Raw genomic sequence first — 23,440 nt, forward strand, 5'->3', positions numbered from 1 at the left:
CCACCTACAACTATGGGAAGACCACGCGTAGTGCGTACTCCTGAGGAAGAAGCTGCCTACCGGGAGCGTCACCGAGAGTTGGCTGGTGAACGGGCTCGTTGTCGTAGGGCCGACCCCGAGATGCGCGCCAGAGATGCCGAGTTTAAACGGCAGCGCCGGGAGGCCGATCCCGAAGTGTGCATCCGAGACGCGGAAACACATCGGCAGCGCCGGGAGGTGAGAGAAGGGTGAAGCCAAAGTTCTACAGTATAGATTGCGTGCGAAGTTCGACTTGCATGGTGTAACACTCGGTGTAACTAACACAGCTTCGCTGTTCGACCATCTTCACGGACTTGAAGGGGCGGTGATTTTTTTTTGAAGAGAATATTTGCAATTTAATGAAAAATTTTTTGGCTTCTACTTATTTTATCTCAACTCATTACTTCAAGTACTTTTGAATTATTAAAATTGGCAAGTCTGCATTACATCACATCACATGTACTATGTACAGTCCACCACAAAGGTTTACAGACCGCAAATTCTGAGAAAACGTTGATATTCAGAGCAGGTTTCGACCATAGCCAGTAAAACCTTGAAACACTATGTTCCTATCTACTACTAGTCTGGAAATGTCAATACCAGGCTGCGTTCTGAGCCTGCTTAAATGTTCAACTTTCAGATTCCGCGGTTCATAATCTTTGGGGCCGACTTTCATGTCTCTGTTTGAGGGAGCCATCACTGGTTGTGGGCGCGGTGTGAACACCATATATCATTATCAGTAACTGTCTTGTCTCGAGAAGACTATGAAAGCGTGTGTATTTTGGGGCATTTAAAACTCGCGACAACCTTTCCAAAAGCATTTGCCTCGGAAAGACGTCGCCGTGGTCGGTGGAGCTTCACACAATGAACATCGTCCGGAAACATAAGAGTGTGGGAGGTCACTCTATGGAATGCTGTGTTCACACCCAGCTCCACGCGAAATTTGAACTGGGCGAGCTGGCCTGGGTTCTTCTCGTCACACAAGGCTAAAACATGCCGCTTATGTCACTTCATGTGTCGTAGGTGCTCTGGGATAACACTGGTCGGGAAATTAAACAAAAGAGGATTCGCTCAATTGCATGATTTTCGTTTTGTACACATCAGCGCGATTCTGCGGAGAAGTGTAAAGTTTCTGCGGTATACGCTTGCACTTATTTCGTGGGACTAGCCGACACACCGTTTACGGTTCAACCGAACTGTCAGTCACTATAGTCCCTGTGCCAGCTAGCCTGGGCTTGATCCGTCAGTGCAATCATCGTCAAGCCAGTAGAGGCACGCGCCGCGTTGGGTCCAAGGCTAAGTCCGCGAGCGAAAGACTGAGAACATACCAGGCCGAAGGCAGGAGCAGAAGAATGTTTTTTGAAGTGAGTTATTTGCCGCCACTTTTCCATATCAGATTTGTCTGTTCCCAACATCTCGTGATGTAGCCTTCGGGATCGGCCTACGGCCGATCCCGAAGATAGTACAGTGAAATTTAAGTGTCACTGGGGCCATTGGGTGTGCGATACCGGATATCTGCCATGGGGTATATGGCCCTGGGGTCGCAGGGTATACGATGAATATGATGATGGTAATTATGACGATGATTGTGATGATAAGTAATGACGATAAGTTGGGAGGCGATTTAATGACTTGTTAACGCCGATCAGGCATTGCCGCTCCAACGCGGCTATCAAAATAAATTATACGGTTCGTACTCCCCGTTCTCAACCTCAGCTCTCTTTCTTCGCCTTCAGCCTTCAGTTTTTCTAACGGGCGCATTAACCTTCTAACGGGCGCATTACATGACCTTCAGGTCATGTAATGCGCCCGTTAGATAACCGTTGGACGATTAGGGTTACAGAATGGGTACCAAGAGAAGGGAAACGCAATCGAGGACGACAGAAGACTAGGTAGAGCGATGAAATTAGGAAATTCGCAGGCGCTGTTGGAATCGGTTAGCGTAGGACAGGAGTAATTGGAGATAGCAGGGATAGGCCTTGTCCTGCAGTGGACGTAAAACAGGCAGCTGGTGGTGATGATGATGATGATGATGATGATGATGATGACGACGACGACGACGACGACGACGACGACGTGAATGATGCGCCAGCTCCCGGGCATTCGCCTTGCCGATTTCACACCTATATTTCAGGCAGAATTATTATCGATTATATTAGCGTTACGAAAACTCCCCCAAAACGACTGATTAGCTGTTATTGTGACCGACTCGCTATCTGTATGTACAGCACTAACTGCATCTTTAGATACAAGAATTCAAAGAACATTTCGTTCGATGGTACCTCCGTACTTACGGAAAGTATGTTTACTTTGGGTACCGGGACATCACGTGTTACACTTGAATGAAATGGCCGATTCACTCTCACGAGCATCCCTCAATGGCCCTATCATATCTGTTTTGCCGACATCAGCTTATGTCACCGCGGCTAGGTACAGAAATTTCGCTATATCTCAAAACTCTGCAACATCCATGCTAACACCGTCTTCTGATTTCCACCATCTTGGATTCTCATGGAATAATAATTGGTGTCCTATACAAGACAATTGGAAGTTTCTTTTACAAAACTGAGATGTCGCATACCTCCGATAAATTTTTACTTACACAGGTCTGGTCTCGCTATGTCCCCTCTATGTTCTTTTTGCAGTGCACGTTAAACTACCGAACATTATTTTCTCTCCTGCCGCCGCTTTCTAAGACAAAGAAAAGTATTAGTATACTCATTCACCAAACTTGGGCAATCGCTAACCTCGCCAACCATTCTTTCTTTTGGTGCGACCTCACTTGGATCCAGTCCCAGGGATGCTTTTCTTTCAATATACAATTTTATTAGAGAGACAAAAAGAATACCTTGCTGAATTTCTAAGATTATCAATATTTTCTATTTCATTTATTTACGTTAACTTATTTTATCAAAATTATTAACAATATTTTCATCACACGTCTAAATTACAGTTCTAGTCCCACGCTCAACTATTTAAATCTAGTTTGGCTTTACTTCTAAGCATACGAAAAACCGCCTGCTTCTTGGCCAATCCCCCATAGTGGGTATGCGCCACTGTCTGGGACACAAGACAAGACATTCCGACTAGCAAAATGTATATGCATATGTGTGGTCCCGTCTTCATCCTCGCACTTGTACCAATATTTTCAAAAAAACATACGTATACGAAGTCGCTAGAGAGTTATGCCGTATATAGTCGCGTATAAGCCGCACTTTCTTTCATCCAATTTTCTCCGGTGCGAGTACGCGCGAATCAGGCCTATAGCTACACATTAACACACTGTAGTGCCACTGCGACTACTGTGTCAGATAATTAAAAAAAACTGGCGACATATATGAACATTTTATTTGACTATCTATCGCCGCTTTCAAGCTAAGCACTCTCGGACGAACTCAGCTCAGCGGCACTCTCGCCACTGTCGGGCGAGCTCGCCTCATCGAGGCCGCTCCTTAGGCTGGTCGTCCTCTGTGCCTTGCTGCGCACTTGCTGAAGAGATGTGCGCTTCAGTCGCCCTGTTGGAGTTGTTTCGTGGCTGCCCCTGTTAATTCGACGCGCAACGATGATGATAACGGTATGCGGTGAGTGAAAAAAAAAACTAACTGGCGCCATCTTGTAGCGTTTTGTGGGACTAGGCACGTTTTTGGCGTTTTTTTAGAGCGCAGCTCTTTGGCGTCCGTTCCTGGGTTTCGCGTCGTCGTCGGCGTTGTCGTCGGCCTCGTAACCAGCTCCGCCCCCCTTTCATCCCCCCAGCGCTAGCAGCGACCGACTGATACCGCTGGATGCCGCTGACGCCGCTAGAGAGTCAAGATAACGTGACTGCATAGAACACCGTCGCCGCCATGCAGAAAGAGGAGGTAAGGATCCCCCCCCCCTGTTCTTGTGTGGCGGATAGGGTGCTCTTCAGTTGCCGACGCGCCGGTTATTTCACGTAGGCCCCGGCACGTCGACGAATACGTGACCACCTTCCCACGGCTAGACCTGGTTCTTAGCGCTGCGGAAGCGAGGGTATCATATTGTTTGTGTCGGCATCGGCGGCGTTGTCCCTGAAACCAACTCCGCAGCTGGGGTTGACTCACTATCGGCGTCAGCGGCATCAGTCAGTCGCTGCTATCTATTCCCTCCTCCCTTTATCTTGTTGTCCGCTTGCTGCGCGCGCTTCTGCCCCCATCGTTTGCCGCTGGGTGTACACGCCGCACCCCTCCCCCCTCTTCCTGCGAGTCTCCGGTTGTCAAAGCGCCGGCTCGAACTTAATTCCTTTCTTCGCTCCTCCTCCAATGCAACCCCTGTGCGGTGGCAATCAGAGAGCCAGATCGGTGGCAGCGGATCTGTATATGTGCACCGCCCGAGCCGAAATTGCCGCTGCCGTTCGCCCTGTGCGGTGGCAATCAGAGAGCCAGATCGGTGGCGGCTTGACATAAAGACAAACAGCAATTTCCTAACACTTATGCGGGAGAACATCCCGTTCCTCTCGCTCGTAACGCGTCCCACGGCTGTGACAACCTCGCGAGGCACTTGTATAGATCTCGTCTTTGAGAATCAAGCATTGGTGTACCAAGTCGAACATATATCAGTCTATTTCTCCGACCACAAAGCTTCCTTCATGACTGTCAAGAACTGTTAGTGGAGTCTTTGTTAAAGGAATACGTGTGAAAAATTAAAAAAAATTCTGTGATAGCGCATACATGTGTTGCTCGATTTCTTTGCCTCAATCTATCGAAAAGGTGAAACAGCTTATTTGCTGCGCTCAAATTTCGCATTAGGAAGTAACGTAATCGTCGGTAATTTTTTTCTTCCAATTTTTGCGTCCGAAAGTTGTGGGTGTGGGCTATACACAAGGAGGCTTATACACGAATATATACGTGAATATATATCTCCGTAGCATTATTTTGGCTCAAATACATCCATTATGCGAAATGTTTTCTCAGAACTAATTTCCCACTATAACCGAAATATATAGAAAATATCAGGCAAGCAAACACACCTAATGTTGTTGAAAAATACTTTTTCTCCGGAATAAACTTGTTTATTTATCATATACTCGAGGTATATTTACCACATGGAGTCAGTGGCAAGTGAGGCCCTCTGTTGTCCTTGGTTTATTTTTTGCCGCTTACTTTCTACATAAAAAGGAGCGGGAGAGACAAAATAAACACACCCTCTAAATATTCAGCAGTGGATCCACGCGGACACTGGAATAAGTTAATGTACTCGGATGCCCCATACACCTACAAAGCACACCACCTACAGAAGAAGAAAAGGTGGTTTCTTGTTCTTGTTCCCCAGTGAAATGGCGCAACCCACTATGTTGGACCGGCCATGATTCGGGCGGTGAAGGAACTGATGGCAAGCTTTTTTGATAAATTAGGGTGAAATTAAATATGTATCTTGCAGTTTTTAGCAGTTTCTAGCGGAGCCTCGTCGCTCTTCTTCGTCGCTCTTCTCTTTGTGCCTCCGACTTTGACTAGCAAAAATGATCTAATTCGCTCCAAATCCTGTACCTTGTATTGTTTACAGGTGAATAATTGTCACTTCCGTCAATCAAAATGCGAAAGAAAATGTCAGTTTCACGTCAATTTTCTATCCGCTTTCTTCCAACGCCCAAATGAGAGAAATCCACATCAGCAGATGGACGTGGCAGTCGCCCCGAGGAGAGACGATGACGTTTTTTCCTCGTGCCTCGTGATTCGATGCCCATATAAGGGGTAGGCAAGCCAGCCGACAGCCATTCGCCGCGTCATCAGTCTACCTGCCGGAAGCTGCTGGAAGTCTACCTGCCGGAAGGACACGTAGCTCTCGAACGAGCGCGCACTCGAGAACACATTGGACTCGGCGTGCTGTTGGCGCTTCTTCCGAGAACGAGGTCCGTGGATGCCCCCTCGCTTCTGTGGACTGCTCATCGAATGCAACGCACCTGGAACGCCAACCAATGCCACGTAAGTGGATGCAGGCGCGTGGACGGCGGCGTTTTCCTGGGCCGGCTGTGTCCGGTAACCTCGCGGCTCCTTCAGCATCGCCTGGACCTCTGTCGAAGCAAGTTATTCCGCTGCCACGTCCCGTCCGCGCCGACGCCTGCCAAGTTGGCTCCAGGCGGCGGGGTGGCTTCACTCCAGCTAACGTCCGCCTCTGCGACATCGCCCTAAGCCATCGCGAGCCACGTACGTTTGCCGACAGCCACGGTTCAGTGGAACATGCTTTTCCCAGGCTTCCCTGTGAGCATCGAGGATGCGACGCTCCACCTCCACCCTCTGCAGGAAACGCCGTGGCCAGGTCGAAGCGCAGCTGTCACTGCGTAGACGCTAGTCCTGCGGCTATGGGTTACCTGCCTCAGAAGATGGGCCCGACCGCGACAACAAAGCGCCTATTTCGGCGCCTGATGCTGGGTCCCGTTCAACAAAACTGGCAGGTTACCAAAAAAAGTGACTGGCCTCCGCCTCACGAACACATCGACAGTTCTGGTCCCTGGAGCACGCTCAGCGCCTTTTCAGGTTGTCCAGGTGGGAACACCAGTCGAGACGCTCAGCCGTGCTCTCGTCGGCTTGCTGAGGCCCGTCGCGCAGCCATGCGAGTGGTTTCAAGGGGGAGAGGTCGTTGCGGATGCCGGCTGCAGCTTCGCCCTGTTCGAAACCGCCACGCTGCCCATCGTGTCCGCCTCCGGCAGTCAGGTGCAGGAGGCTGCCTTTTGGGACAACCGGCGGGAGTGGCGATGATTCTGCTTTCTGGTAAGCCGCCTGGTGCTGCAAACGAAGGCGCCGGCTTGCGCGCTATCCCGCGAGACGTCAACATCCAACGCGAGACGACCGTGGTTGGCAAATCGCCACCGCGGTGGGCGCTCTCCCCAAGCAACACCACTCGCGGCGCAGCCGGCAGCTCTAGTTCCCGGCCGCTTGGTACCAGTGGCGAGATGGCCACCTTCGTGTCCGTCGTCGCGAAGCAGCTGGCTCGACGTGCCGCCTCGAGGGCTGCTGCTCTCGCACAGCGCGAGGCGGAAAAGCGAGAGCAGCGCGACCACAACACCAAGGTCGAAAGTGTCGCGGGCATGTAAACTTGAAGGAATATATAACAACATATTCCTTCTGGCTTCTGCCTGCCTAACTGCTGCGGGGCAACGCTTTAAAAAACGGCCTGCGCAACTGTTTCTCCGGAACCTGGCATGTCTATGTGCATTGAGCCAAGTACACCGTCGCTGCACACGTCGCCATCGGCAGTGGCTTCGTTCTCCCCGAGCCAACAGCCACGCCCACCGGAGCTGTTGTTTTGGCAATTTGCGGACGCCATTGAGTCAAGCATGATGAGAGGTGGCTGTGCGAAGCCAGGTGTTCCCGTGGAAGCACCCGGCAGCAAGCAAGTGTGCAATGCCCCAGAGTCGCTCCCTCGAGCCTTCAAAAGACGGTGGGGTCAGCGACGGCACAGCGAAGCCGACGACGTCGATACCGTGCGAGGCGCGCTTGGGTACACGGTGAAGTAGGAGCCAAAGAACACAAGTCACTGTTTAACGTAGAACTGTCGTCGCCGTGTTTGCGTTCAGTATAATCATGGGGTGTGTGAGAAACTTTTGTAATTGTGGAATTAACCGCGTCCCGTAATGCCTTCGCTATAATTTAGATGGATAATAAAATTGTAGTTCTTATATGGACACAAGCGTAATGTCATCTATATTATTCAACGAAGTGTTCGAAAGTGATTATCACCATGAGTATGTAAAGTGCGCTATAACTTTTTTTGCAATACCATTTTCCTAAATGCTTTCATAGCGCGCTTTTACTAAGAGCAACGCCACTGGATCATTATTTGCTGCAGACTCTTGCCCTGAGCTCCCAAAATGATTCGGATATGCAACATGCGGTCTTTAAGGTCCCCAAATTCACAGTTCCTCGATAAAATGTTAAGTTCATGGTGGGCTTGTAATGTTCCTTAAATTTCTTAATAAAAAAGAGCCATTCCACTCGGTAAAGGTGGATGACCAGCGTAGCTGTATATAACTATAAATAAAATAAAATTACGAAGCAGTATAATACATATATGCATGTTATTTTTATTGGTACTTACGTTTACCTCATGACCGCAGTAATTATGGCTTTATGGTCGCTATAATAAACGCCCATGGGCTCTGTGACGACACTGGAGATGTTCTTAGGGAACGTTAAGCCTCTGCACGACCGATGGCGCGTCGTGGAGGCATTCGTCGTGGTGTAACATCGAAGGTCGAACCTTTCCAAGAAAACCGCCAAGAGCCACTTTCCATCGGGACGAGACACATCGACATTAAGTTCACCCACAATGAAGATGGGATTGGAGTTCACCGGGAGGATCGACCCAAATTTGTCGATCGTAAATTCTTCAAGGTCCATCTTTGACATTGCTGGATGAACGCTTACGGTGGCGACAGCGATTCCGTCGCCATTTTGTACGGCGCACGCGTCGTCGCATTCCACGGCAAGGCTCTCGCCCGTCGTCTGCAAGGCACAGGGCGCAACGGCCGCGCTGCCGTTGTTTGCGTAGATCGCAATGCAGCAAACCATCACCCATCATCCATCGCCGGTTGAGACACATTTGGTTTCAAACTCGGCCGGGACACATACGATGATACCACATTGCTTTATGATTAAGCTATTTTAGCTCTATATATGCCGCCATAGTTTTTGCCTAAGTACATCACGAAGCGCTGGAAACACCACAGCTCCGATGCAAAAAAAATTGGCTCGCCATCCCGGCCCTACGAAAGTGGATGTTCAGGGAAGCTGTTAAAAATCACCACTACAACTGCTGTGTGACATATGCAATGCGTTATTGCTGTGGAGTAATCGTAGTAGAGGTAATTTTGACAGCACGCCGCCGCCAACAGCGGTGCTGCAACAACATTGAAATCATTTGCCAGGCTGGTTCCTTTACATACGAAAGGCTAGGGACGCCACTTGCCACGTCGCGAGCTGCCATCGGCGCGGCAGCTTGCTCAACACTGCGCTCATCTCTACAGAAAGGCCACTCACCCCTTTCATTTTGCACCGTTAGAATCGGCAAGATTCAAGGAACCGGCGGATACCACCTACATTACATGTGAGTGCGTTTTGGTCAAGATATCGAGCTTCATCTTCGCCGACCGCCCCGCGCCTTGCTACGCCTAACGCCCCTCGAGACCACGGCGGTCCGCCGGGGAGAACACCTGTCGCACGTGCAGCAGGCACAGGGCGCGTGAAAGGAGTCCGACAGCGCTCGATGCCGCACGAGCAACAAGCGTCTCACGTGCACTGTGAGCCGAAGCCGACGCATCCAACGCCCGAGGGTCGTTTCGCGGAAGATATGATAGGCTGCGTGTCGCTCTGACGTCTCGGGCCAAGATGGTTTTCGCTTCGCCCGGAGAGCGCCCACCACGCGTTCGCCACCGTCGCCATGCCAGTTTGAGCCTGGTGACACTCGGCCCTGCATCCCTCGACGAACTCCGGGCAAGGGAGGACCTGGAACTTCGTGCCACTCGCATGCTGGGCCAGTGGCTCAGTCAACGGGCCGCCACCCTCGATCTCCCTGTGGATCCCCCCCTGCCTGCTACCGCTTCGAAGCCTCTCCAGGACGGCCACCCAGTACAAGAGCCCCATGCTTCGGTCCCGCTCCCCCCCTCCGACGACGAGGACATGGACATGTCCAGTTCCCGGAAACGCGCCCGCGAGACGGAGAGCGAGGACGAGGAGCCAACCGGGCGACGTAAGCAGCCGTCGAGCTCTCCCCCCAGCCCGGAGCAGCACACGGCAGCCAGCTGCCACGTGCAGCAACCGGACCACGGCAGCGCCATTTCCCCACACTCGGGCGAAACAGCCGCCAACTCCTCTCTGCCTGCCGCCCAAGACGGAGGCCCTCCAAGAAGGGCGAGCACCACCTCTCGACATCCCGCCGAGTCTACAGCCGCCGCCTCCGCGCCCCCTCAGAGCAAGGGCGCACCCGGAACCATCCTCGACGCGCCGTCTGCTCCTGATGGCGGCGCGTCCCCTGCAGCGTCTGCTAGCGAACCATCTACAAACGAAAGCGCTGCCGACGAGATGGAGCTGACGGACGCAACACCCACTGTTTCGTCACATCAGGGCTCTGATCACCCCGCGGCGCGGTTCCTGAAGGACGCACCATGCCAGCCTGCTTCGCGGCCGAAGCCAAAGGGGCAGAAGAAGCAGAAGAAGAGGAAGGGGCCTGCCCATGTTTCCCGTTCGTCTCCCGGGGCAACGGACGACTCGCGGCGCCCGCCCGCTACCCTGGTCACCCCCAGTGTGCCTACAGCCGCAGCACAGAGAGTGACACCATCCGCCCGCGAATCCACCACGTCAGACTTCACGCTGGTGCAGTCAAAGAGGGACCGGCGCCGTGCACGAGCCCTGGCGACTGCTGCACTTCCGGTTGACCCCGCGGTCGTCGGTACGGTGCTCTTCCGTCCCTCGGCGCCCGGCGGAACCTTCCGACGAGCACCGCGCCTCTCACTCGCTGCAACCCTCTCTTCGCGGCCCGGTGTTGCAGTGGTTCGCGTTAACCATAAGCGCAACATCGTGGCCGCCGATACTACCACCCGGGAATGCCTGGAAGAGCTGCTGGCAGTCACTGAGCTGCACGGAATTCCAGTGACTGCCCGACTGCCAGCCGAGCGCGGCAAGAGCACCGGCTTCCTGCACGGGGTGGTCGGGTTACCCGCGGACACAGACCTGCTGGGAGCCATCGAGTCGAGCGTTCCCGTGCTGTCGGCAACGAGGGAGGAGAGCACCATCACCATCCGATTCGCGGGACCGGTCCCCCCTGAACACGTGCGCCTTTTCAAGCTCGGGTTCAGGGTGCGACCTGCCCGGCCCCGTCCTGTGCAATGTCGGCAGTGCGGCCGCTTCGGGCACGTGCTGGAGTCCTGCAGATGGCCGACCGACTGCATCTCCTGCGGCAAAAGCCACGCGGAGGGCGCCTCCTGCGAGAAAGTCCGCTGCCGGAACTGCGGGGGCCCCCATAGGGCCGACACTCCCGCCTGCCCCAAATGGCAGGAAGAACGGGAGGTGGCCACCATCATGGCTTCCTCCACCTCGGCATTGTCGAGGCGTGCTGTCAGGGCAGCAGTCCGGGAGGAGAAGCAGCCACAGCAGTCCTCATCTTCGGCGCGGTCCTATGCGAGCGTGCTGAAGGGCCCCAGTCCTGCACCCAGGCATCCGGTACCAGCCCCTCGTGCCTCTCAACGCCAGCAGACACAGGATACTGCTGCTCCACCCTCCCAAACTACTATGGATCAGCTGGTAGAAAACCTGCTGCTCACCATGCAAGCAGTCAGCACCTTGCTGCCAGCTGACCATCCGCTCCGGGCCATCTGCCTGCAGGCAGTGGCATGTCAACAGCAACACAATCACCATGGCTAGTCGCACAGCAAAACGGCGGCCGCGCATCCTGCAGTGGAACGTGCGCTCGCTGCGCCGACGACACGCCGAACTTTCCGAACACCTACTTCTGCACGAGTACGACGTGCTCGCGTTGCAAGAGACATACACGCGCGACGGGGAGTGCAACTTTCCGGGATTTGTGGGCTACCACAGTGCGACCACCTGCGAGTTACGGACTTGCGCCAACGTGCAGTGCTGTGATACGCTCCATCAACCCGGTCGCTCCCGCGCGTCTATTTACGTCCGTGCGCGCCTTGCCCAAGCCGTCGTTCGTGTGGCCGACATTGTGCCCACCTCCGTAGAGTGTGTGGCTGTGACTGTACGCGTTGGGGGGGTCGACACTTGTGTCGCCAGCGTGTACGTGCAACCCGTACGACGGTGGGATACGACCTTCATCGAGAGCCTCACCGCGCGCATCGGTGGTGACTGTGTCGTGTGCGGTGATTTCAACTCCCACCACACGGCGTGGGGAAGCGCCCACAGTGAGCCTAACGGCAGGGACCTGCTGAGTTCCATCCATGCTTCGGGCCTGCTAATCATCAACACCGGAAGTCCCACATTTGTGCGTCGGAGAGTACACGGGAGTGCGATTGACTTGTCGCTCGCGAGTGAGCGCTGCCACTACGAGTGGGTTCGCAGCCCTGACACGCAGGGGTCGGATCACTATCCGATCTCTCTCGACCCGCTCGGCCTGAACCGCACGAGGACATGTACGTACCGTGTCACGGACTGGTCCCATTTTCGGTCCCTCTGCGCAATATCCCCTCCGGCAAATACAAACTTTCTTACGCATCTTACGAGGTGTTTGGATGCCGCTACAAAATCGTGCGCGGTGCCTGCTGGAACGCCGGTCCCCGATATCAAGCTTCTCAATCTGCGCGCTGTCCGTCGTCGCGCCGAACGCCGTGCCATCAAGAGCGACAAGGTGGAGCTTTGGACTTTATACAACCGCCTGGACGCTGCGTGTCGCCGTCACGCCAGGCAGCGCCGCAATCAGAGCTGGCAAAGTCTCTGCGTGTCATTGGAGGACACTCGCGACAAGTCGCGCCCTTGGCGCATTCTCGCTTCCCTCCTCCGTCCCAAGATCCCTCGCCATCCTGCACTCTCCATCGCGGTGGCTACGGGCTTGAGCACAGAGCAACTGGCCGAACTCTTCGCCGATGCCTTCGCCCCACCGCCACCGTCTGTGCGCCCCGTCAGTGCATCCTGCGAACTACCGCCGCACAACAAGGCTGAACTCCTCGCTCCCCTGCGCTACTTTCCTACGAGGGCAATCTTGGAGCACGTTGAGGTGCTTTGCTCGGCCGAGTTTACCCTTAGTGAGTTGCGCATTGTTTTGAACACGCGTAAACGACGCTCAGCGCCTGGTGCCGACGGACTAACTCATCAGGTCCTCAGGAACGTCGACGCAGCGCAGCTCCCTTCCCTACTCGAGGCCTTCAATGCCGTCTGGCGCAGTGGCATTATTCCTGCTGACTGGAAAGAGGCGATCGTCGTCCCTATTCTCAAGCGCGGCAAAGCTGCCACGAGCGTCAGCTCCTATCGCCCAGTGTCGCTTACTTCGGTAGCCGGCAAAACTCTGGAGGCCATGGCTTTGCGCCGCCTTGAGTGGATTGCCTCCGCCCTCGACGCTTTCGCCCCTGAACAGAGTGGTTTCCGGCGACTGCGCTCAGCAGCTGACTCGCTCGCGGACGTCGTAGCTACGCTCGAGCACGCAGCAAGTCGCCAAGAAGCCGGATATCTCGTGCTGCTCGATGTGCAACGCGCATTTGATGGTCTCCCTCACACCACCATCATTCAAGCCCTCCGTGAGCTACGTGTCACCGGCCGCCTCTTTGACTACATCGCGGCCTTCCTCAGTGACCGCACGCTCAGAGTGCGAGTTGGTGACACGCTCAGTGCCCCTCGCAGCGTGACCTCCGGGGTTCCCCAGGGCAGCGTGATCAGCCCATTTCTTTTTAACTTGGCTCTGGCAAGACTACCTGACTACATCCCCAAGATGACATCCCACGAAGTCCGCGTGGCGATCTACGCCGATGACATTGCACTGTTCGCGTGCGGGCCCACGTCCCTCGGCTTCCAAGTGCGAGAATCCCTGCAGTCGGCGATCAATGCCGTCGATGAATATCTCGCCAGCATAGGGCTCCAGCTCTCGGCGTCAAAAACTGAGGCGTTGTTGGTACACCCCCGTGCTCGTGCGCGCTTCGAAATGCCTTGTCTCACGCTGCGCGGAAGCCCCCTCCCGTGGCAGAGAAAAGTGCGCTATCTTGGACTTGACATCGACTGCCGGGTCAACTTTAACGCCGCCGTCTCCCAGCTCTGCAAGAATTCTAAGAAGGTGGCTGGCGCCGCACGCTCCCTGCTCGCCCGTGGTCGTGGCTGTACACCGCAACTTGCGCTTCGAGTTTACAACTCTGTCGCAACAACGCGAGCACTCTATGCGCTTCCCCTCACGAACGCCAGAGCCACCAACTGGAACGCCATCGACATGGAGCACCGCACCGTAATTCGCCAACTTTACGGGCTTCCTCGCAACTCGCAAGTAGGAGCAACTCTCGCCGAAGCGGGAGACTGGCCGCCCTCACTTCGCGCACGGAAGCAAGCGATGAACCACATCGAGCGCCTTCAACGTTCGCCACAGGGACAACGCCTCGTTTGTCGCCTCCACACCCTCGAGGGCTCGGGCATGGGCCAGCGTGCCACCGAGTTCAGCGCACTCGTCGCGTCGACGCCGCAACTCCTACCACTGCCGGTATCGCCGCACGCCTCCGCGCTACTCGATGTAAACACCACGGTGCCAGGCGTCAAGTCCAAGCGTCAAACAGCTGTTTGTGCTATGCAGCAGGAAACGGCCGCACTGCTACACGAGCGCCTAGGGGGCCGGCTGCTCGTTTACACCGACGGCTCCGTGGCGAGTGATGGTTCTGGTGCTGCAGCGTGCACGGCGCCGGATATTTGCGCTACACGGCAGTGCCGCCTTCGTGCTGTGTGGTCGTCGACGGTGGCCGAGCTTGCTGCGATCGACCTAGCAGCTGATCTCCTGCTTCAACAGCGCAGTGTTGTTTCTGCCGCGATCCTTTCGGACTCGCGCGCGGCACTGTGTATGCTGGAGAAGGATTACCTTGGACCTCCATTGGTGCAGCGCGTCGGCTCAAAGCTCCGCCATCTCGTCAGCCAGGGCTGCGATTTGGCGTTGCAATGGGTTCCAGCGCACATCGGCCTGCAAGGGAACGAAGCCGCGGACGCTCTCGCAAAGCAGGCTCACTCCCTGCGCTTCCCCCTCGCTACCTCGGTCAGCGGCTTCGACGTGGCCAAAGCAACCATTCTGCGAACGCTCCGTGCGCAGCACCCGGACCAGCGCGTCGCCGCGGGTGCGTCACTTCGGCTCCTCCCCCGCGTGGGCTTCTCCCGGGCGGAGCGCTCTTTCCTGCTTCGCCTGCGCGTCGGCTGCTACAGGACGGCTGCTAGAACGCACAGGCTGCAGGGAATTGGCGACCCCGCGTGCAGCAACTGCGCCGATACGGAGACGCTCGACCACTTGCTACTTCGCTGCCCTGCCTTCGATGCGGAGCGCACGGACTTGTGTACAGTCTATCGGCGACTGGGACTGACTTACGATACGGCGACCGCGCTGCTATTCCCTGCAGCCCACTCGTCCATCGTGAAGCATGCTCTCTCAGCACTGCTAGACTACTGCAATGCGACGCACTTGAGAGCGCGGCTGTGAGCCCGCACTCACATTCTTTTTTTCCGCCTTCCCACGTTCGTCCAGTCTTTCTCTCCTTCATCCTTTTCTTCCCATTCCCCCTTCCCCGTGCAGTGCTGTTGAGGTGTCCTCCTGTGAGAGACAGTTACGGCGCTGCACTCATCTCTTCCGTTTCCTTTCCAAAAAATCACTTCACACACACACACCGCCACCTGCCTCGCATTGTTTTCAGGAGGGCTTATCATCAATTATGTGGTTCAGATTATTGTTTTGTGCTTGTTCTTTATTGAAACGTATGCAGTTCTGTATTTTGTATGTGTGATTCTAAAGAATGCATGCGCTGTTCACTTTGCTGACTGCTTGAAGCCTCTGCCTTGCGGGGGTACGAGCCACTTGCTCCTGGCCCTACGCTGCCGCCGCGATTGGCCAACATTTTTGCTGACGGACTCGGACACGAAGTTCCCGGACAGCCGGCCACGAATTTTGGCAGCGAAAACAGCGGGCAACAGTTTCCTTCACTGTAAAGCTTCTTCATCATTTCTGTCCTCCGCTTCCTCAAACTTGAAGCTACTGTACGACTTCCAAACCTCTTCGCCTATGGTAACAAGCAACGTGGCTGAACGTCTTCTGGCTGCTTGTTCAATTGCGTAGCAGTGAAAAACAGCAGAAAGTCACTTCTACAAGTTTTCCACGCAATCCAAGGGTCCCACAATGCGTCCTCGGGGTTCAGGGATGATAGCAGCGCCGATGCCAACGGCACGTCGGCAGGGTTTCGCTGCCGCCATGTAGCCAGGGCAGCAGTTGGGCGAACGAGGACTTCATTGCGGCTGAGCAAGTAATATATAAAGGGAATCAACGTAGCGTAAGATATCACGTGATTATGGCTGCTTGGTGGCGACTGCAGATTCAGCCGTGCTACACCAAAGCTCGTTGGTGTGGTAATGGTTTGGGGCTTTTAGTGGTGCCCGTCTGCAACCCCCTACTATATGCCTAAGGGACCCGGGTTCTCCACAGAAGCGGCATTGCGGAGAGAATTGTGTACAGAAAGCCTATGAGGCGATTTGTGGTTGGGTGGGGGAACGCATTGACTTGCAGAGCTCGGAGCAATCTTTCCTGCTCTCTAGGTAGCGACTTGTGTGGGGGAGGGTATGTTCTGCGGTTTAGCTTGTAATGTTGTGTGATGTCTTGGTACGAGATTAGAAGGTGCTTGCGCTTGGATTCGGATTCCTCGGCGTCGGCTCAGCGGGTCAAATCTCGAGCCACGAGATTGGCGATCTCGTTGCCAGGAATGCCGTGGTGAGCTGACGCCCATGTGATCATGACTCGTCTCGTTGGCGGATTTTTATTTATGATTCTGGGTGTGTTCGAATGAATGCTGCCGCCAGCGAAGCTCCGACACGTCTGTTGAGGGTTGGTTACTATGACTTCAACCTCTCTTTGGGAGAGCGCGAGGGCCGTGGCTATTCCCTCGGCTTGGAGGGATCTGTTTCGAGGGAACGAAATGCTTCACCGACGTTCTTTGTTTCACGATTACGATGGCTGTTGCGGCTGCTCATTCGGGGTAAGACGCCGCATCCATGATTCCTGTATTGCTTTTTTACGGCCCGGGCCTTCTCTCGATGCCCGTGGTGTACTGGGTGCATGTTGCGAGGTAGAAGAGGTACAATGATGTTGCTCCGGATAGCAGGAGCTAAGCTCACAGTCTGAGGCGGCGGGTGGCTGATGAGGCATAGAGCCCCAGGAGTGAGAGGATGGAACTCCCAGTTTCCGTATATACGTGCCTCGATCAGCTTCCTCACCCGTATTTTGCACTCCTTTCCGGAGTAGACGTTGTGCGGACATACTTATGAGCAGACCCATCGCCTGCTTGTATGCCTTTCTGATCATTGTGTCGATTTTCTTGAATTCCGCCACGTTGAGTAGTGCGTATGAGACAGCGCACATTCTTTGAGACAAGACAAAAGCTCAGAGATGCCGAAGCATGTCCACCTCCCCCACGTCTCTTGTCTCGGTTCCTATTCGCCGGATCATGTGTGTCCCTCGGGCTGTTGTATTCTTAAGCGTGTTGAATAATATTGCGTTTGCGCGATCCGACTGGAAAGCCATTGCAAGTATTTTCACGCTCTAAGACAGAACGATGGTGATAGTTGGCGAGTCTGGTGCATGATTCTTTCGCGGTGAGACTAAGAGTAGCTCCGACTTTTGGGGGATGCAGCTAAGGCCGCATGACTTAGCGTAGTCGCTCACCACGTCTGTGCCTTCTTCCACGCGGCTCTCTATTGCCCTAATGTACCCTGTGGATTGTTTTGTCGGCGTAGAGGCCATGCCGGACCGCCTGGATGTTATTGAGGAGCAGCGGAAGACATATTAGGGCGATATTGAACACGAGAGGACATAACACTGCGTCCTGAGGTGTGCCGCGGCCACCCAGTAGAAGGCGATTTGTGGCTTAGCTGCCTGACCTTTGGGATGACTTTTCTATCTGAGAGGAAATCTCTGATGTAGCAATACGTCCTGGGGTCAAATCCTAGTGTGCTTGGCATCTGTAAGGTTGCTGCATGCTTGACGTTATCGAACGAGGCCCCTTTAAGATACAAGGTGAGGATAGGGTGGGGAAGTTGCGCGTCGCTGGTACAGTCACCTCCTATTTCAGCTGAAGTAGAATGGTCTAGGTCTAGATGTGTAGACGGAATCCTGTCACCGTTGTTGGAAATTTCCCTGAGTGCTCCAGGAATGGTTGTAGCCGGTAGAGAACGATGTGCTTTAATGAAAGGGGGAGGGCAAGGGGGAGGTAATTTAGAAATAAATGCAATCAAATACGTTAGATATAATGTGCTTTAAGAGCTTATCCGTGCACGAAGTGAGGAAGATGCGCTGTCGGTTCCTATTGGCTGGTGGCTTGCTTCCAGGAAGCGATGCTGACCTTCTTTTGACACTCAGACCGAGGTACTTTCCCATAAAACCATCGGAACTTCTGCCAACCAACGCCGGCAGACCAAACGAGCTACTAGTTGAGGATATTCAGCTACATGAACTAACAGCGGCAATAGTAGGATTAAGACGTCATAAAGCCGCGGGAGTGGACCAAGTCACCAATAAAGCGCTTGTCAATCTTGACAACCCCTCACTACTCGAGCTTACCGCCCATGTGAACAAAGTATGGAGGAAAGAAAGTCTTCCCTAGGACTGGAAAACGGTGGAGGTTTATCTCATACCAAAGTCAGACCATTAATGCTTTCGCATTCACAACTCATTGGAAGTGCTTAGGTGTCCACGGAATTTTACATCGGAGCTGTTTATGCGGACCCTGTGCCGTCGTTGTCTGACTTCGCTAAAAAGAGGCCACGTGACCTAGCGGGAGAGGAAAAGAAGAGCTCAACAGGGGGATGTGGTGGGAGTGCCTCCTTTCCCCCTGTGAGAATACTATCTTAAACGCGAATCTTATACGGTTGTCACATGGTGCATTTTCGTCGATCGAGCCAGACCGGCATCGAATTTATCGACGATTGATTCCGCCGTGCCTTGAAAGAAACAAATGTTATGCTGGCGGTTTGCGGCCAACGAACAATGCCCAGTGATTGAAACGCAATACTAGGAGCGCGTGGCTTCTTGCACCTTCTTGCGCACTTCTTGCACCTGCAAGAAGAGCCGGCACCCACGTCAATCGTCAAAAGGATTGCAGCGCCCGCATCTCCAGCGGTGTGGGCCTTCCGCCCAATATACGGAGCTTTGGATTAGTGGTTCCGCACATTCCATCCCAGCTACAACTATGGGAAGACCACGCGTAGTGCGTACTCCAGAGGAAGAAGCTGCCTATCGGGAGCGTCACCGAGAGTTGGCTGGTGAACGGGCTCGTTGTCGTAGGGCCGACCCCGAGATGCGCGCCAGAGATGCCGAGTTTAAACGGCAGCGCCGGGAGGCCGATCCCGAAGTGTGCATCCGAGACGCGGAAACACATCGGCAGCGCCGGGAGGTGAGAGAAGGGTGAAGCCAAAGTTCTACAGTATAGATTGCGTGCGAAGTTCGACTTGCATGGTGTAGCACTCGGTGTAACTAACACAGCTTCGCTGTTTGACCATCTTCACGGACTTGAAGGGGCGGTGATTTTTTTTGAAGAGAATATTTGCAATTTAATGAAAAATTTTTTGGCTTCTACTTATTTTATCTCAACTTATTACTTCAAGTACTTTTGAATTATTAAAATTGGCAAGTCTGCATTACATCACATCACATGTACTATGTACAGTCCACCACAAAGGTTTACAGACCGCAAATTCTGAGAAAACGTTGATATTCGGAGCAGGTTTCGACCATAGCCAGTAAAACCTTGAAACACTATGTTCCTATCTACTACTAGTCTGGAAATGTCAATACCAGGCTGCGTTCTGAGCCTGCTTAAATGTTCAACTTTCAGATTCCGCGGTTCATAATCTTTTGGGGCCGACTTTCACGTCTCTGTTTGAGGGAGCCATCACTGGTTGTGGGCGCGGTGTGAACACCATATATCATTATCAGTAACTGTCTTGTCTCGAGTAGACTATGAAAGCGTGTGTATTTTGGGGCATTTAAAACTCGCGACAACCTTTCCAAAAGCATTTGCCTCGGAAAGACGTCGCCGTGGTCGGTGGAGCTTCACACAATGAACATCGTCCGGAAACATAAGAGTGTGGGAGGTCACTCTATGGAATGCTGTGTTCACACCCAGCTCCACGCGAAATTTGAACTGGGCGAGCTGGCCTGGGTTCTTCTCGTCACACAAGGCTAAAACATGCCGCTTATGTCACTTCATGTGTAGTAGGTGCTCTGGGATAACACTGGTCGGGAAATTAAACAAAAGAGGATTCGCTAAATTGCATGATTTTCGTTTTGTACACATCAGCGCGATTCTGCGGAGAAGTGTAAAGTTTCTGCGGTATACGCTTGCACTTATTTCGTGGGACTAGCCGACACACCGTTTACGGTTCAACCGAACTGTCAGTCACTATAGTCCCTGTGCCAGCTAGCCTGGGCTTGATCCGTCGGTGCAATCATCGTCAAGCCAGTAGAGGCACGCGCCGCGTTGGGTCCAAGGCTAAGTCCGCGAGCGAAAGACTGAGAACATACCAGGCCGAAGGCAGGGGCAGAAGAATGTTTTTTGAAGTGAGTTATTTGCCGCCACTTTTCCATATCAGGTTTGTCTGTTCCCAACATCTCGTGATGTAGCCTTCGGGATCGGCCGTAGGCCGATCCCGAAGATAGTACAGTGAAATTTAAGTGTCACTGGGGCCATTGGGTGTGCGATACCGGATATCTGCCATGGGGTATATGGCCCTGGGGTCGCAGGGTATACGATGAATATGATGATGGTAATTATGACGATGATTGTGATGATAAGTAATGACGATAAGTTGCGAGGCGATTTAATGACTTGTTAACGCCGATCAGGCATTGCCGCTCCAACGCGGCTATCAAAATAAATTATACGGTTCGTACTCCCCGTTCTCAACCTCAGCTCTCTTTCTTCGCCTTCAGCCTTCAGTTTTTGTTACAGTCCCAGAGCATGTCACTTAATGTGGCTATATCAGGGTGGCAGATCTTGCATATATTTGTGGGGTATGTAGCGGGGCAGAGCCTGTGGTATTGTGCCGGGTTAGGGTACGTGAGCGTCTGCAGTTGTCTGAGGGCCGCCGCCAGCGCCCTCTCCAGCTTGTCATTGGGGGGAGGGAAGGTTCGGCGTGCCAGTTAGAAAGCTTTGGTAATTTCGTTGTAGCTCGTCAAGCAGTCGTTAGTGCTGTCCCATGGACGACGGTGGCCGGCGCGGTTCGCCAGCTCGCGCGCCTTGGCGGGTGCCGTCTCGTTTCGGTTGGGATGCGTCTCCGATACTTGTTCCATGTGCGCCGGGAACCATTGGATTCTGTTTGAAATTCTACCTCCCGCTGGACTTGGCGATTGCTCAGAACTCCGGCCACTCTCCGTGAGATCCATCCTTTGCGAAGTTTCTGACCGCTTGTCTCAAGTCTCAGAGAACCGTCGTGCACGTCGGATCCGTGAGGGCGAGTGCCCCCGCCGCTTCCTCCACTTCTTCTGCGCGCTCGCACGCTACACTTGCCGATATGCGCGTTTTGCCTCTCGAATCGATGACCGCGACCGCAACCGCAAATCTCGAGCGTTCTGAGTATTCAGCGGCGTCAACAAACCGTGTCCCCATTTCGTCTCCGTGGGTGTGGAGGAAAGCTCTGTCCCTGGCCACTCTTCCCCGGTTGTGCTCCGGGTGTACGTTCCATGGGATCGGGACGATTCTTAGGGTTTGTCTGATCGCGTCTGGAACGGCGACTTTCTGGCCTTGTTGTGTCTGGTAACGGATGCCGAGACTTTCCATGGTCTGACGTCCCGCTCTCGTGCCCGCTAATCTTTCTATTTGTGGAGTGCGCTGCACTTCGGCGATTTCGCTCAGTGTGTTGTGAAGCCCGCGCTGGAAGAAGCGGTGCGGGTTGGTGGACTCGGGTAGACCCGGTGCTATCTTGTACACCCTGCGGATGAGGACGTTTTACTTTGCTTCTTCTCCCTTGTACCAGTTGTGGAATGCATCGACGTACGCAATATGGCACATGCATGACGAAAGAGTGTATGAGTCGTGTGAGAGTGGCCTCCCTCCTTCCGTTTCTTCTGCTAGTGACCCTCTTGAGGATTCTCACGGCGTTAGCAGTCTTGTGCGTTAGTTTAGTAATCGTTTCGCCGTTGACGCCGTTGACCTCGATTATCATGCCGAGGACCCTTATTCTCTGCACTATCGAGATGGTTGCTCCGTTTGCTCGTATGGAGTCTGATCTCTTCGCATTCTCGCCTGGTTGTCGCCGCATTCCTACTACCCTAGGGAGGTCTGCCCCTTTGCATGGGGCGGTAGAGTAGAAGTTCCGACTTTTCCGGCGAACATCGTAACCCCGTACCCACGAGGCATTCCTCTATGGTGTCGATTGCTAGTTGCAGTGCAGTTTAGATGTGACCGTCGCTGCCTTCGTGCACCCAGATGGTAATGTCGTCGACGTATATGGTGTTCCGGACGTTTTAGAGTTTTTGCAATTTTTCCGCTAGCCCGATCATGACCAGGTTGCAGAGCGTGGGCGAGATGACCGAGCCCTGCGGGGTGCCGGTGCTTCCAGGCGGTTGCTCTTGTAGCTAGAGGTCCCCTGCCACTAAAACAGCTAGTCTTTCCGCAAAGAAATCGGTTACGTAGTTGTACGTGCGTACACCGACGTTTCGCTGCGATATCTGGTGTAAGATCGCCGAGTGCGCGATTCTATCCAACGCGCTCTCGTGGTCGAGGCTGAAAATTGCTCTTGCGTGGACAGGTATGGGTGGAATCCTATGATGGATGCTCGGTATGCCCCTTTCTGCTCAGAGTGGGCTTGCCAACGGTTAAGCAGTGCGTGCTCCATAGTCTTGCCAACGAATGACGTTAGCGATATGGGGCTAAGGTTGTCGAGGTTCGGTGCTTTTCCAGGTTTTAGGATTACTGTCCTTCTCGCAGTTTTCCACTGTTGTGGGAGGCTGCCGCACTGCCAGCAGTCATTGATGAATGCCGTCAACTGTTCCACAGATCGGTCGTCGATATTCTTCAGGGCGCGATTCGACACCCCGTCGGGACCCGGTGCCGACCTGCTGTGCAATAAGGTCCTTATGCAATTCTGCGTTCGGATCCCCCTCATATGGGCCATGTTGTGCGGTCGAAGTGTGCAGCAGGTACTTAGCTCGTAAGCGGACGGTCACTGCATCTTCACCATGCTTCTCGAGCTCCCTGTGTAACAGGCGGGCGAGGCAGTTCCTCTGGTGGGATTTGGTCTTCGTTTCGTCCAACAGATACTTGAGCAGGTTCTACGATTTCTCGTTGTGTAGTTGGCCATCGACTGCATTGCATAACTCGTCCCATTGCTGGCGGTTGAGCGTTCGGCAATGTTCCTCGATGTTCCGGTTGATCTCCGCTATTTTCTTTCTGAGTCTCCGATTGAGTCTCTGTCCCTTCCATCTTGCCAGGGCCGAGTTCTTCGCCTCGATGAGATGCGCCAGGCGGTTGTCTATCTTGTACGTTTCGACCTCGGTTTCGACACTCTTGGTTGACGCTTTGGCGTTCGCGACCAGCGAGGGGGTCCGGGCTTCGATGTCCGTGATGGTAGCTCCTGAAGACTTTTGTTGGTCTAGTTTACTTCTAAAATCTTCCCAGTCGGTCCATTTGAATTTGCGCTTACTGCCCTGCGCCTTTCCGGAGTCGGGACGTGTATTTCGACGTTCCTGTGGTCGCTCCCCAGGTCGGTCAATGTGTTTTTCCACGTGGTGGCCGTCGCCCCGGCAT

Source organism: Dermacentor variabilis, unplaced genomic scaffold (genome assembly GCF_050947875.1).
Source record: "Dermacentor variabilis isolate Ectoservices unplaced genomic scaffold, ASM5094787v1 scaffold_18, whole genome shotgun sequence".
NCBI classification, from domain to species: Eukaryota; Metazoa; Arthropoda; class Arachnida; order Ixodida; family Ixodidae; genus Dermacentor; species Dermacentor variabilis.